This window comes from Marmota monax, unplaced genomic scaffold (genome assembly GCF_021218885.2).
Source record: "Marmota monax isolate L192 unplaced genomic scaffold, Marmota_monax_Labrador192_F-V1.1 WCK01_AAM20220418_F8-fsc00015, whole genome shotgun sequence".
Classification (NCBI taxonomy): Eukaryota; Metazoa; Chordata; class Mammalia; order Rodentia; family Sciuridae; genus Marmota; species Marmota monax.
Genome location: NW_026692194.1, coordinates 13,147,643 through 13,159,087, shown reverse-complemented (window position 1 = coordinate 13,159,087; position 11,445 = coordinate 13,147,643). Strand labels below are relative to the sequence as shown.

The following is an 11,445-nucleotide window of genomic DNA, read 5'->3' as shown; positions in this document are numbered from 1 at the left end:
CTTCAAACTATACTACAGAGCAATAGTAACAAAAACAGCATGGTACTGGTACCAAAACAGGCGGGTGGACCAATGGTACAGAATAGAGGACACAGAAACCAATCCACAAAACTACAACTATCTTATATTTGATAAAGGGGCTAAAAGCATGCAATGGAGGAAGGATAGCATCTTCAACAAATGGTGCTGGGAAAACTGGAAATCCATATGCAACAAAATGAAACTGAATCCCTTTCTCTCGCCATGCACAAAAGTTAATTCAAAATGGATCAAGGAGCTTGATATCAAATCAGAGACGCGCCGTCTGATAGAAGAAAAAGTTGGATACGACCTACAGTCGGTGGGGTCGGGCTCCAAATTCCTCAACAGGACACCCATAGCACAAAAGTTAATAACTAGAATCAACAAATGGGACTTACTCAAACTAAAAAGTTTTTTCTCAGCAAAAGAAACAATAAGAGAGGTAAATAGGGAGCCTACACCCTGGGAACAAATCTTTACTCCTCACACTTCAGATAGAGCCCTAATATCCAGAGTATACAAAGAACTCAAAAAATTAGACAATAAGAGAACAAACAACCCAATCAACAAATGGGCCAAGGACCTGAACAGACACTTCTCAGAGGAGGACATACAGTCAATCAACAAGTACATGAAAAAATGCTCAACATCTCTAGCTGTCAGAGAAATGCAAATCAAAACCACCCTAAGATACCATCTTACTCCAGTAAGATTGGCAGCCATTAGGAAGTCAAACAACAACAAGTGCTGGCGAGGATGTGGGGAAAAGGGTACACTTGTACATTGCTGGTGGGACTGCAGATTGGTGCAGCCAATTTGGAAAGCAGTATGGAGATTTCTTGGAAAGCTGGGAATGGAGCCACCATTTGACCCAGCTATTCCCCTTCTTGGTCTATTCCCTAAAGACCTAAAAAGAGCATGCTACAGGGACACTGCTACATTGATGTTCATAGCAGCACAATTCACAATAGCAAGACTGTGGAACCAACCTAGATGCCCTTCAATAGACGAATGGATAAAAAAAATGTGGCATTTATACACAATGGAGTATTACTCTGCATTAAAAAATGACAAAATCATAGAATTTACAGGGAAATGGATGGCATTAGAGCAGATTATGCTAAGTGAAGCTAGCCAATCCCTAAAAAACAAATGCCAAATGTCTTCTTTGATATAAGGAGAGTAACTAAGAACAGAGTAGGGACGAAGAGCAGGAGAAGAAGATTAACATTTAACAGGGATGAGAGGTGGGAGGGAAAGGGAGAGAGAAGGGAAATTGCATGGTAATGGAAGGAGACCCTCAGGGTTATACAGTGGAGGAGGTAGAGAGAGAGGAGGGGAGGGGAGGGGAGAGGTGGGGAGGGGGGAGGGTGGAGGATGGGAAAGGCAGCGGAGCACAACAGACACTAGTATGGCAATTTGTAAATCAATGGATGTGTAACTGATGTGATTCTGCAATCTGTGTATGGGGTGAAGGTGGGAGTTCATAACCCACTTGAATCAAAGTGTGGAATATGATATGTCAAGAAATTTGTAATGTTTTGAACAACCCACAATAAAAAATTTTAAAAAAATTTAAAAAAAAAGAAGCTAAAGTAAAATAAAGGAAGGAAGAGGGAAAGATAGGATAGCATAAAGAACCAATGAAATAAAAATTATTAGATGAGTGAAAGGAAGTCTAGTGAAATAGAGGAAGGAGAATGGGAGAGAAAAGGGAGGAGGGAGAGTAAAGTGGGAGGGAAAGAGGATCATGAGTCAAAGTTGATTTCATGGGTGTATGAATTTGTCAGGATGAACCTAACTATTTAAAGCTCTAATAAAAAGTCAGAGCTTTCTTCATTCTTAGCTTCTACTTGCCACAGGAAGATTCTAGAAACTGTTTGTTTTAAAATTTTTGTTTGGTTTCCACAGTAAAGACTCAGAATCACTCTTATATTCCTGCAGTGAGATAATTAGAATCAAGCTCCCAGAAAATATGCAGGTAGGTAGGTTAGCTCCTATTTGAGAGATAAATTATGATAAATCCTTTCTCAGGAGAGTGTAGGAAAAATTTCAAGAACATGCAGAAGCCCATTTACCTGATGTGACTAATGACCTGAGGGTTACTGAAAAATGATGTTGAATTAAGAACTAATAAAAATGATTTTTATTTTTGAAATAGGTTTTAAAAATTAAAGTGGCATGCATATACCATAAAAATAACCATTTTAAAGTAGACATTCAGTGCCATTTCATATATTCACTATGCTGTACAATTACCATCCTTATGTATTTCCAAACCATTTTCATCATCCTAAAATAAAACCCCATATTCATTAAGCAGTATACACCATTTCCTTCCCTCCCTACAGATTCTAGTCTTGGGTAGCCACCAATCTTCTTTCTGTCTCTATGGATTTATCTATTCTGGATATTTGATATGAATGGAGTCACACAATATGTGACCTTTTATATCTGGCTTCTTTCACTTAACATGTTTTCAAGGTTCATCCATATTGCAGCATGTTTCAGTACTTCATTCCTTTTTTACAGCTGAATAGCATTTGTTATGGTTTAGATATGCAGTGCCCTCAAAAGCTCAAGTGTGAGAAAATGCAAGAATGTTCAGAGGTGAAATGATTAGATTATAGGAGCTGTTGCATAATTACTGGGCTAATCCACTGGTATGGATTAACTGGATGGTAACTATAGGCAGGTGGGGTGTGGTTGGAGGAGGTTTATCACTGGGGACCTGCCTTTGGTTTTATATTTGGTTCCTGGTGAGCAGATCGCTTTCTGGCTGCCATATCCTGAGCTGCTTTCCTCCACCAAGCCCTTCTGCCATGGTGTTTCGCATCACCTTAGGCCAAGAGCTATGGAGTCAGTCATCTATGGACTGAGACCTCTGAAACCATGAGCACAAATAAACTTTCTATATTCTGTTGTTCTTGAAAATCTTTTGGTCACAACGATGAAAAAGCTAATTAAAACAATATTCCACCGTGTATAACATGCCACAGTTTGTTTATTCATCCACGGATGGACATTTGGGTTGTTTCTACTTTTGGGGTATTGTGAATATTGCTAATATGAACGTTAGTGCATAAAATTTCTTTGAATATCTGTTTTCAATTCTATAACAATTCTATGTTTACCTTTTTAATGGATTTTTTTTTAGTTGTAGTTGGACACAACCTTTATTTTACTTATTTTTATATGATGCTGAGGATAGAACCCACCACCACACACATGCCAGTACTCTATCGCTGAGCCACAACCCCAGCCCTTTGTTTACCTTTTTGAGAGACCACTTCTGCACCATCTTACGTTCCCACCAGCAATGTATGAGGTTTCCAATTTCTCCAAATTGTCACCAATACTTGTTGGTCTCTGCCTTAAAAAAAAAAAAAGGTGGGGGTGGGTGCAGTGGTACACACTTGTAATCCCACAAGTTTGGGAGGCTGAAACAGGAGAATCGTGAGTTCAAAGCCAGCCTAAGCAATGGTAAGGAGCTAAGCAACTCAGTGAGACCATGTCTCTAAATAAAAAAAAAAAAAGGGCTGGGGATGTGTCTCAGTGTTTGAGTGCCCCTGAGTTCAATCTCCCATATCCACCACACACACAAAAAGATATCCTAGTGGGTGTGAAGAGTTATCACATTGTGGTTTTGATTTGAATTTCCTAAAAATCTAATAATGTTGACCATATTTTCATCTCCTTCTTGGACATTTTTATTATATTTTCCTCGGAGAAAGGTCTATTCAGGTCCTTTGTCCATTTTTGAATTAGGTTGTCTTTCTGTTGGTTGGGTTAGGAGAGTTTTTTGTGTGTTTTGAATACTAAGCCCTTGTTAAAGCACTTAAAAGTTAGAAAGCACTTAAGAGTTGCTATTAATGATCCTTATTATTGTTATCAGAGAAAATTCAAAGATCCTTCATAGAAAGCTGAGACTATTTATTGTGATCATTTTATAAATATCATTCCTATGGATTTATATTACCATATATTCCAATTTATCATTATGCATATCTTTTACTTATTGATTCATTGTATTCCCTGATAGAATGAAAGTTTCACAGAGGAGTGATTTTTATTGTATTTACTCTTTAGCCCACTTTTCTATTTCAGAATCTAGAAAAATATAAGACACATATTTCTTGAGTAAATGAAAGAATATATTCCTTCATAAAGCAGTAAATGTGCTATTCATGCTTAAAAAGCATTCATTCAGATGGTGTTAGTTTAAACATGTAAGTCTTTAGGTTTTCCCAGTAGAAAATTATGTGTGGATCCTTAAATGAAACGTTTCTATTGTGAGGAAACTTCCCAGAATAGTTTAGGGTAAAAATGAAGTCAAGTTTAGAAGTAAATAGAAATTACAAAAATTTATTCAAGTTTTCAAAATCTGTTCTGATTTTAAAGTTTGAGGATATTATCTGTATAATAGAAGGCAAGTCCTAAGTGGGCTAATGTAATATAATAAGGAAATACTTAAAGAATCATTCTTTCTTTTCTAATAAAACAGATTGTAACAGATAATCCTATTGTTTATATAAGATCTGATTTCAAGTGTAGCCATGTGATATGCTTTGGCAAATAAAATGTTGAGAGAGAACTGGATATCATTTCTTGATGTATTTAGTTGGTACTTAGCTTTCCATTACATTCTTCCCTTACAATGGAGATTATGGGAACACTAATTGAGGTGAAGGTACCATAATATTAAAGTATTCTGACATGCTGAGCTGACACAGGGAAGACAAAGTCCCCAGAGAACCTCTTAGAACTGTAGTTGACTTCAGTGTGTGTGTGTGCCTGAGCGATTTACTGGGAATTTAACCCAGGGTGTCTCTACCACTGAGCTACACTCCCAGCCCTTTTTTCTTTTAAGACAGGATCTCACTAAATTGCTGAGGCTAGCCTGGAACTTTTGATCCTCCTGCCTCAGTCTTCCAAGCTTCTGGGATTACAGACATGCACCACCATCGCCAGTTTACAGTTGATTTTATACAGCAATAAATTAACCTTTGTTGATTTGGGAAACTTTATGAGATTTCAATATGTGTGTGTTACAGCTCATAACATTACTAATGTATATGTTAACATGATTTTCTCCCTACATTTTAAATGGAAAGTTAAAGTAACAATTTATATTTGCAAAAAATTTGTAAAAAAGTACTATTTCTATGAAGACAAAGTCATGTGTAATCACACAGTTTTAAAAGTGAGATTATCAATATGTTACAGACTGATATTGGTGAATTCTAGGGTCATTTAAATTTGCCTTGATTGTAATGTGAAGATAAACTTCAACAAAGTTGCTTCTGAGATATTTGGAAATAATAATTCTGAGTTGCCACCACTAATAAAGCTTTAATTTTTTTTCTTTTGTAGATTTTTGCCTTTCATAGAGATTTCTTCTCCAATAATCTCTCTAGATTTAGATTGTCTATTCTTTGAATTGTTTCTTTTTGGTCATTGGCACCCTGGACTCTCTTGGGTGATTTTTTTTTTCTTCACTGTAGAATGAGAATTTGAAATTGTAAAGCAAGTATGTACAGTGAAATTTTGAATACTTGTCTCACAGTTTTGGAATAATTACTGGTGCTTTGCTAGAGTAAAGCTCTAAGGTTGTGTGTGGCCCTTCTTTTTGAAGAAAATTTTAAAAACTTAAGTAGGAGTGGAATGGGGTAGGGAAAGTGAGTCATCCATCAAATGAAGATTTATTTAAATACTGTTATCTGTGATAAAGGAAGCATTTAGGAGTCACCATTTCAGAATAGCTTTGGAAGAATTTGAAGTGTGGCATTTCCCAGTATTGCCTGTTGTTTTCTTTGGTATTCCATTAACATTGTCTGGGTGGGAGGTGCTGGGGCCATAGTAAAAAGTAAATAAGTGAAAGGAAACAACTTTGATTTCTCATGGCTTTCCTGTATTACCTAAGGAGGGCAGCAATTTCTATGTTGGTTCTGTTCAATTCTATTTGAGAGATTCTTGAGAACCCCCTAAGTGCTTGCTATAAAATGAACAAAGAACAAAGACCCTGCCCTTGGAGAGTTTACTTTCTGGTTGTATTGAGCAACTTTCTGAGAAAAATATTGTTTTTTAATTATTTGTTTTCCTTAATTTTTTCCATATATATCAAAAGTAAACCTTAGTACAAACTGGTGGTGAAGGCCTAAAAAGAAGAATCATCTTCAGTTTCCAGTGACAATTTCATTTAGTTTTATTCTAAAGTATTCCTTTTAAAAGTACATACAAAAATATAAACCCATCAGACCAGGTTCTGTCGATTTGCATGATCCAAGCTACTTAACTGTCCCATATTTTTCATCCAGGTGATCAGATCTTCGGGGGAGAAAGCTCCCCAGACTTCTCCAAACAGGAAGGGCAGTCTTCTCTCAGAAAGCCTATAGTGTGCCTTGGGCACTTTACAGAGCAGGGAGAAAGCCATTTTTCTCCATCCCTGTTTTCTAAAGAGGGTTTCTATTCCGTGGTCATGGTGATTCACCACCTTTTCTTCCCTATAGTGGTAGTTCTAAAATTTGTACTCAGCAGGCTGGTGGAGGCAGGGTGGTAGTAGAGGGATAAGAAGGGGTGCAAACATTTGAAAAGGGACCCTTGCACTTAACAAAAACTCAAGGAAATGTCCAGAGTCTGTCTCAGGGAAAACCCAAGTCCTGAGGTCCTCTTGGGGGGCCTCCACTGCAGTAGGACAAAGCCACTCCTGAGTATCTAGGGGCCGGCACCTGGCCTCGGGTTCAAGTTGGGCCTGTGCCTAGGTGAGAGAGGTAGGAGTTGGATAAACCACTTGTAGGGTCTGTTCCCAACTACCCTGGTGGGAGAGGGTGAAAAATCATTCACGAAGGAGCTTAATACACTAACTCATGAGTAAGAACACCGACTTCCCCCAACTCAGGGTTCCCACGGATAGGGTCGGTGTCATCTACCTTAATGCAGCTCGGAACCTACAAGGCATCCTCACCCAGATCTAAAGCCAACCCAGCAAAAGACACTCTCAAACCTCCCTAAACACTCTCCATCACGTTCTAAACGCAAACATCGCGGGCGAAAAGATGCTGCACAAGTCACGGAGAAAATTAGGCTGCCCTTTTCCATGGCGATAATCGAATTAGCCTCAAATTAAACGTGAAATTGGGCCTCGCTGGCTGTGGGGACAAAGCCCCCATTGTCCTTCTGTTGGGGTAGCGGCAGCAGCGGTGCCCACCCGGATCAGTCATTCCCCGCCACTAGGGACGAGGTCCGGGCTCGGCCAGGGGAAGAGCCTCGGCTTGGGAAAGCGTGGACGCGCCCGAGGTTCGGCTCCAGAGCTGAACAGGCTCTGGGTGGGCGGCATCTGGCTTCGGGGCTGAGAGCGGTAGCTGAGGGAGGACTACGCAGGGAGGGAGCGAGAAGAGAGGAGAGTACGGAGGAGGGCGTTCGGGAGAGAGTGTGTGCGCGCGCGCCCGCAGTCGGAGCCCGCGCCGCGCCGCGCCCGCGCGCTCCCTCTCCCCGCCCCTCGCCCCCTCCCTGTCGGCTTTCTCCTCCCCTCCTCCCCCCGCCCCTCGCGCGCCCGTCCAGCCCCCGGAATCAGTGCAGCTGTTGCCGTGCAGGCTGCGGATTCCTCCAGTCCCTCCCTCGGCCGCCTCTCCTCCCGGAGCGAGCGCGCAGCCCCGCGCACCAGCCCAGCGGTCCCGTCCTGTGAGCCCCGGCCCCAGCCGCGGACAGCCCCGCGGAGTCGCCTCCCGGCCCACCCGCCCGGCCGCCGAGGAGCGGGAGGAGGACGGGACCCCGGCGCCCCCACCCCATCCCCGGAGGTAGGTAGGGGGCCTGAGGCAGGAAGATGCCAACTCACTGGGGCTGCCTCCCGGGCAGGCTCCGCAGCGGCGACCGGCGGGCGGAAGGAGGGGCGCGGGCCCAGGGCCGAAGGACGCTGCTGCCCGCTGTTGCCCTGTGCCCGGGGAGCGGCGTGGGGGCGGGGAGGCTGCCGAGACCCGGCGGGGGCGACGCGGGGAGCCTAGGTCTCCGACGCTTATTAGAACTCCGGTGATGCGGGGCGGGGGACGGCGGACTCCGCAGTGTGGCGGCCGCAGATCCGCGGTGCGCACCGCGGCTCCTGGGCCCCATCCCCAGCGCTGCAGCGCCGATTCCTCCTCCTACCCTTCTCCTTCCAACCCCGTGAAGCGACCCTTGGCACAAGGGTGGGTGCAGAGTGGGCCACTGAAGGGGATATTTTCAGGTGCCCTCCCCTTGGCCTGACGGGTGGGGAGCGGGGGCGGCGTTGACAGGGCCCGGCTGTGCGCGTAACGGTGCCGGGGATGCGGCCAGGCGTGGTCCTGGCTGTGCGGCGCTGCAGCTGAGCTGGAGGCGGCGGCCGCGCGGCCCCCTCCCGCTTTCCCGCCCCATCCTCGCGCTCACCACCCCCTCCGCATCGCCCCCCCCGCCCTCCCTTTCGTCCCCACTCTCCCAGGGCTGGGCGTGAGCCGCCTCGGGGCGCCGAGCCGCCTGCGCCCGCCCATCGGCTCCTTCCAATGTCTCTTCAACAGGTTTGTACCAGCGCGGGGACCCTCCTGCCTGCCTTGGGGAGGTGGGCTGGCAGCTCCTCTCGTTGTCACCTTTCATACCACTCCCGTGGCCCCTTTTTTGGAGGGGGGGCTTCCCTTTGTTTTTGTGATAGGAGAGGTGCCAGGTGGTGCCATCAGATGGGGTGGGGGTTTATAGTACACAAAACGTTGTCCATTATTTTTCCAGTCAAAGCCAGAGCAGATACTGAGGAGAGGGCGAGTGTGGGGGTACTTCGACCAGAGGAGAAAAAGGGATTCGGTGGGATTTATTTGGGCGGGGATGTGCGTTTTTGGCAAGATGGATGGCTCGCGGTGCCCTCGCCGTGATGCAGCACAATGCTGCAGTATCGCAGCTTCCCCTAGTTTTCGCTGGCGGGGCTTGGCACGGCCACTCGGCGCCTGCGGCCCCCGCCCGGCCCCACCCAGGCCCCGGGGCTGCCCTTGGCCGGCGCCTGGAGCTGCTTCTACCTTGTCATGCTGCTTCAGCTGGATGTGGCTGCTGGAGGACCAGGTCACCTAGGTGTGAGGGGGAGAGTCTTTTTTGGGGGTGACCCCTCCTGCCCTGCCTCTTGGCTGTGCTCGAATGAAGGGGCGCCCTGCAGCACTAATGCAGGCCCAAGGAGCCGGCCAGCGGATGTGGATGGGAGTCTTATCTCCGACCAAGGGACCAGAGCCTTAGGGAGGGGCTGCAGAAGGACAGGGCCCAGTGGTGTGCGGAGGCAGTGGTGCATTCAGGTTGGCAGTCGCAGCTTTTCTGTGTATCTCCCATAATCTGTAACCACAACCCAGCTGTGCGTCAATTTTTTCATTTGTGAAAAGTTGTTTCTTAATTAGACCTTAACAGCTGTGACATTATTGCACCTCTTCTGTCTTTGGTCAGTACCAAGAAAATATAAAATTCCTATAGGAAATCATTATTTTAAAATGAAATAATTAATACATTTTAGTTCTTAGGTTACTGGGAACATTTATAATGATTTTAGCATTCCATAGGTTGTTTCAAAGGAATTTATGTTTTTGATGAATCGTAATTGATTCTTTTAACCTGTTTTTGCCATTTTATCATTTGCTTTTTGTGCAAGTCAAGTACAACTGCATATTTGTATTTTTAAAGGATTATTAGGGTAGATAAATGTCATGATTAGTAATTAATTAGTATTCAGATTTTATTGATTTTAATAGGTTAAGTCTCCAGACATGAATTGTGATGGTTATAGGCTACACTTATGTTTGTTTGTATGTATTTTCTTATGCTTTTTTTTTTTAAACACATGTGACTGGGGAGAGGGTGGAAAAGGGCAGACTACTGGTGGCTCTGTGGCTGGTGTCCAATCAGAATGAAATGGTTCCTAATGTTATCTGTTTAAGTGTGTGCTAGTACGCAGGACATTTCCCTTCAAAATGTCATCCCTATGTTTCATTTGTTCAGCATGGGATGGCAAATGGGATGTATTCCTGAGGTCATTCCAGAATCCTAAAATGTGTAGGTGAAAAGGAAATTTCAATGTGCTAACTGGAAGGGAAGGTCAGCATTTCAACGCCAAGGGCGTGTCTACTCTTAAAAAAAAATCTCGGAATGAATCTTAATGCAGAACACAACTGCATGTAAATACTGTGGTGCATGTGTATTATTTTGAGTTTCTCTAATAGAGGGCAGTTAAAATATGGAACTCTTGATTTGTGCTTCATTGTTGTCCTGTTTGTATAAAATGGTGTCGCATACATGTTGCTAAAGGCTTTTTTTTTCTTTTTGAGTATTATTTGCATGGATTATCCTGGTGTTTTGGATTTACTATGTTGTAAGAAATATCCTGTGTTGATGTCACAGAGGTTTAGCTGTTCTGACTTACACACCAGGTGCAGAACTCTATTGAGTTAAGCTCTTCATAACTCTGTTGTGTCTTGATAACCTTCATTTGAGACAATGAGAAGTATTGGGTCAGTGAAGGAGCTGTTGTCCCTTAGTGAACTTCCTTGGTTGAGGCCTGTAAAAAGGATTTCTTGGGCAGGGCTAGTAACAACTCTTGATGTTTTAGGAGCAAGTGAGAAGACATCACTTGCCAGTGTGACATGTCCTGAGCAAAGGTCTGGCATTGACAACGCTTCCTGCAAAAATTAGTTTAGTTACTTTGTCCTAGTGTCTAAAAGTCTCACTTTCCATGTAGAGGTAATGTTTTGAGATGGAAGGATTTTACAACTGCTTAAATGAGCATGTTTTTATTTATTTATATGTTTTGAGATGGGATATTGGTATGTTGCCCAGGCTTATTTATCTTGAACTCCTGGGCTCAATTAATCCTCCCACTTCATCCTCCCAAGTAGCTGGGACTACAGGTGTGTGCTACCACTCCCAGCTAAAAATAAATATTTAGGAATAATCTTAAAGCCAATTTAAAAATTTTTTTTAATTTATTTTTTACATGTAGTGATATGAGTCTCTTTTAATTATGTGGGGTCCTGACCAAGATCTTCATTGTAATCAGGCTTTATTTAATGTTCTGTGAATTTCCTTATGATAACCCTGATTTCTTCTGGCTATTCTATTCAGAAGGCAAACCATCCTTTCATGAGTAAAGGACTCTTGCTAGAAAAGCCCCTTCTGTAGCGCTGTAGATCTCTTAAGTTTACAGTCTTTGCATTTTCTCCAAGACCTAGTTTAGTGCTCTGATTTTTCTGGAGACATTGTAGAAGTAATATCTTCAATCTTTTTTCTACCTTGGTGAGAAAAACTAAGTTTTTCCAACTAGATACACCCATGTTTCTGTTTCTAACCATCTCTGGAAAAGGCATTTTCATAATGTCCCTTGATATCATATGAGTTGCATGGACCACCAACATTAGAATCACTTAAAAGTTTTTTTATAAATGCAGATTCTTAAGC

General features: G+C 43.3%; 1 protein-coding gene across 1 annotated transcript in view; it reads left to right on the top strand.

Annotated features, from left to right (window-relative positions):
- Window positions 1-7,666: 7,666 nt before the first annotated feature.
- The window catches only part of Sptbn1 (spectrin beta, non-erythrocytic 1), a 198,349-nt gene continuing 194,570 nt past the window's right edge, over window positions 7,667-11,445 (top strand). Inside the window, exon 1 of the mRNA XM_046423981.2 lies at window positions 7,667-7,817. The gene's annotated coding sequence lies outside the window, so the exon portion shown is untranslated. The remainder of the gene's footprint in view (window positions 7,818-11,445) is intronic.